General features: G+C 36.6%; 1 pseudogene; it reads right to left on the bottom strand.

The window, feature by feature from the left end:
* Positions 1 to 820: 820 nt before the first annotated feature.
* LOC103277095 lies at positions 821 to 2,590 on the bottom strand (annotated as a pseudogene).
* Between the last annotated feature and the right edge of the window lie 2,305 nt (positions 2,591 to 4,895).

Below are 4,895 nucleotides of genomic sequence, written 5' to 3'. Positions count from 1 at the left end.
ATGGAAAAATTACAGTTACAAATGAATGCAATATCATTAATTAGGCTAGGTATAGTGGCTCACCTGTAATCCCAGAATTGTGAGAGGATTGATTGAGCCCAGGAGTTTAAGACTAGCCTGGGTAACACAGTGAAGACTTGCCTCTACAAAAAATTAAAAGTAAAAAATCAGATACACATAATGGTGCACACTTGTAGAACCAGCTACCTGGGGACCTCAGGCAAAAGGATTGCCTAAACCCAAGAGTTCAAGGCTATGATAAGCTGTGACCATGTTACTGCACTCCAGCTTGGGTGAGAGAGTGAGATCCTTAACTGAAAATAAAAAATAATGTAATATCATTAATTGACATAATAATTTCCTTGAAAATAGTTCAATGAATGTCATAAATCTTTTTAAATGTTTCTTCATATTACTTGTAATGTATGTTTAAAATGATATTACAAAAGCTTGTGACAAAAATATGCAGGATATTTTATTATATAGCTATTTACATTTAGCTATACCATTTCATATTTACCTGTTGCCTGCTCTTTCTTTCTCTTTCTTTCTTTCTTTCTTTCTTTCTTTCTTTCTTTCTTTCTTTCTTTCTTTCTTTCTTTCTTTCCTTCCTTCCTTCCTTTCTTCCTACAACATACAAATGGTTTATTTGGTAACAAGGAATACAAAGGAATTCTCAATTTCTCATCTCTTTTTCCAGTGGCTGAACTTAACTGTGGTAACCAAATGTGTAACAGACACACAAGAATTCCCTTGTAGACCTTGATCTTTTGCAGAAATGCAAAGAAGAGTGAGTTATATGACTTGTAGTTATTGTTTTCTAAACAGAAATGCCAACTGTTGTGCTTTCTAGTATATCAGTGATTACTACATTCTCCTTCTTGTCTTCAGTTTTCATGGCAGGAAACAGAAGTACTTCCTTGATGTTATTGGAGTCTGTGAGAAACATAGTGACTTTGTCAATGCCCACGTCCCAGCCAGCTGTCAAAGGCATCCTGTATTCCAGGATGGTTCAGAAATTGTCATCTGTGAACATGACCTCATCATCACCAGCAGCCTTGACCTGGCCTGTTCTTCAAGAAGCTGCTCCTGGTGCACAGGATCATTCAGCTTGGTGTAGGTGATGCCTATCTCCTTCTTCATGACAAATAGCTCAAAGCGCTCAACCAGACCCTCTTTAGAGCGATGCCATTTAGCCAAAGGACTCATTATCTGCAGGTGGTCACAGATGAATGTAGGACTGATGCAAGTCACTTCCAAGAACTCTCCCACATGCTTATCAAAGAGTCTGACTGTGTTCTGAGGTGGAGGGTATTCAACAGCTTTTGCCATGCAGACATCATAAAGATTTTTGTGACTTTCTTCAGTTTCAAAGAAGTTCATTTCCAGCAACTTCACCCCCAGGATTTTCTCAAGCTCTTCTACCATGTTGATTTTCCTAAATAATGGAGTAAAGTCAGTCTTGTAGGCTTGGACTTTCAGTCAATGTGGGTGGCAGGTGACCTTGTAACTACCTGTAATATGCTTCATCTTTCCTGAAACCATCTTTCCCATCATTTCCATGAGATCGCAAGTCTGCTTAGGCCATGTGGAACTCAAAGGTGATGAACTCAGGACTGTATCAAATCTATTCTTTCATTCTGGAACCTGTGTCCAATTTCATAAACCAAGTCAATGACACCAACCACTAGTATCTTATTGTAGAGTTCTTGAGCAATACTCACATATAAGTTTATGTACAGCTCTTAGTGATAAGTGATGAAAGGCTTGGCTACAACTCTTACTGGGATAATGTTCATCACAGGAGTTTCACTCTCTAGGAATCCCAGTTCATTCAATAAACGTCTTATATATGTGAGGATCTTAGAGTGGTTGATAAATTTTTGCCACACAAAGTCATTCAGTATCAAGTCCAAGTACCTTTAATGATACAGTACCTTGCTTCCCTGTCATTGAGACCCAACTGAAGATGAGGTAATATATGCAAACAGGAAGAGAGCAGTGTGATCTCGTAACAAATGATGCCCAGCTCGTCCTTCTTGGTTTTCCCAGGATTCCCTTGAACCCCAACTATGTCACCCTGACAGTTTGGTATTGATGTGAATAAATTCTTTATCTGATTTATAATTCCTAGAGTGACCGTAACTTGCAACTTGACTCCCTTTCCTCAAAGGTCATAGAGGATGAACTTTCTACCAGAAGTTCTTTTGGCAGAATCTCTTAAGGTGATGTCAGTCAGGTGGACCCCGGGCTGCAAGTGACTATGTTCTTGGATGAGGTCAATGAGTGAGATGTCTATATGGAACTTGTGTGGGTATGAGTGTTCCCCATTCACCTTCATCTGATGGACTACTTGACTGAGGATCTTGTAGTATTGACTTGGGCCCAAGCTCTCTTCCCCGGTACTCACAACATTGTCAGTGGTGTGATTGGTGGCAGCAGTAGTGGCCTGCTTCTCACTGAGCTCTTTCTGCTTAGCCAGCTTCTCTGCCATTTTCTTCTCAGCTTTCAGGGATCTCTTCAACTCATTCATTCTCAGTTTTGACTCATTACCATTCACTTTCACATTGGCCTCCTGATCCATTGCCATCTTCCAAGAGGGCCAGACTAAAAAGCTTACTTGTTTATTTTTACTTTTTGTAGAAATGGGATCTCAGTATGCTTCCTAGACTGATCTCAAATACTAGTTTGAACACAATATTATTTTAAATATTTAGGTTCTGAATTTATATAGAAAAATTTATTTATTTCAGATGGCATAAAATATCTTTCATTTATGTTAGCAGTACATGAAATTTATATTTGACTACTAGGGAATCAAGAGAACAGTACATCAATATCCTACCCTTTCTGGGTTTATGTTTTTATGTGATTCTAGTAACAGCTCAGCGACATATAATGTGATTTGGGATTTTGGGGTCTTACTCCTTAGGGACTATTTGAATGTGTAATAGTTTTACTCACAAATGATTCAGAACCTTTTATCCAACTGCCTGCTACCTACAGAAGGATCTGTCTTTATAATATTCTTTAATGCACACTCTGATGGCAGCTTTTAATCACATTTCTCTTCCTGGTTCTTTAGTTTCCTCTATTCAAAATAACTTCAGTTTTGAGATATTAAGAATTAAGAGAGCTAAAAAGTTTGTTTACTCAAATCAAAAATCAATTTTGTGTCATGTCAGTTAAATCAATTGAGGTACTGTTTACAAGACTATTTTTGGGGAAATAAGTCGCCTTAGTATAAAAGCTGTTTGGTGTTGAATTGTTCCAGGTAATAAAATTGATTTGTTGAGCACAAATATAATAGTCACAAGCTATTGAGAGAAAATGCCTCTTCCTTAAAGTGTTCAGGCATGCATGGTAAGAGTAAAGCAAATTTCACCTGGAGATGCTGTTAAACCATAGATTTCTACACAAGGATAAGTCCTAGAATTCTCACCTGACACTGCTGTTGCTATTCTGCAGTCCACACTTTGCACAGCAAGGTTGCAGAGCAGACCTAAGCAAAACATTTTTTAAAAAACCCATCCCTTGGTCTTTTTTATTTTAATCGGTTACCATGTCTTGGATTCTTGTTTTCTCTAAAACACATATTGAATTTTAAATGCCAGGTTAAACTTACTGGGTGGTGGGGCTTTTAAGAGGTGATTAGACCATGGAGGCTCCAACTCCATGGGTCAAGTTAATACCTTAATCAAAGAGTTTTGGGAAATGGGCTCTCTCTCCCTTTCTTGGCTGACTCTTCTGACAGATAAGGAACAACATTTTTCTCCTCTGGAGAATGTTCACAGCCTTAAAGTCACCTTATTAAGAATGGAAACTGGGCCCTCACAGTCAACAAACCTGCTGGAGCTTTCATATTGGACTCCCCAGCCTCCTGAACTATGAGTTAGTTATAAATCGCCCTGTCTGTGGTATTCTACTATAGCAGCACAAATTGATATTAGTTTATTCAGCTCATTTACCATTGCATGACCCACAAATATGTTTTACCCTCTTCTTTCTCCATCTAATCACTTCACAACATTTAATATTATTACTGTCCTACTTACCTATTCTCAAACTAAAGGTAGACCATTCACAGTTACTTTTAAAATACTACACAATGGCTTCTATCCTCAAAAATTTTCCAAAATGTATCTCTTTAAAATAATATATTTACCATGAACTATAAAATTCAATCGATATGTTTATACTTAAAGTGCTTGATTTTTTTTTTTTCTTCTTCTTCTGACATCCATATGTGACAGATTGAGAGCTTCCTCCCTTAACATTCCTGGTCTTCTATGTTTAACTATTTTCTTGTTCACCTCCTCATTTTCTGAAGATTACTTCTTTTCAGTGGCTTTCAGGATTTCAGTGGAATGCTAAAGGTGGCCATTGACTGTAAATCCTTTTTAAGAAAATGATATTGATTCACAAGCTTCACCTATCTTCTGCATGCTGACGATTTTCAAATATCAAACACAGAACATTCAAATCTAAATTTCATGACTTGCTTCCGAACATTCACCAAACTACTTCTCTTACGTTCCTTTTTCAAATACTTTTTAGCATAATTTGCCTAATTTATATCATTCCAAATCAATGACTCGTCCTCCTTTTAAATTATGTGTCACATACTATCGATAGCTCCTAAATATCCTAGAAGACATTTCCTCAACCATATCATTACCGATATCTTCTTCTTTATATTTTTATGATTTAGTGTGACTTATTACAGTAAACTCCCAAGTTTACCTATGTTTTACTATCCAAAACTAATTATTTTTATATTATCACTATAAGGTATTTTAATTAAAAACAATTTTAGATAAATTTAAGAAAGAAATCTCTCAACTGCTTCACAATAACATTTGTAATTTATATTGTGAAAAATACCTACTTAAAAA

This window comes from Carlito syrichta, unplaced genomic scaffold (assembly GCF_000164805.1).
Source record: "Carlito syrichta isolate Samal-C Ts95f unplaced genomic scaffold, Tarsius_syrichta-2.0.1 Scaffold316480, whole genome shotgun sequence".
NCBI lineage: Eukaryota > Metazoa > Chordata > Mammalia > Primates > Tarsiidae > Carlito > Carlito syrichta.
The sequence above is the reverse complement of the archived record's forward strand: the minus strand, read 5'-3'. Positions and strand labels throughout refer to the sequence as shown.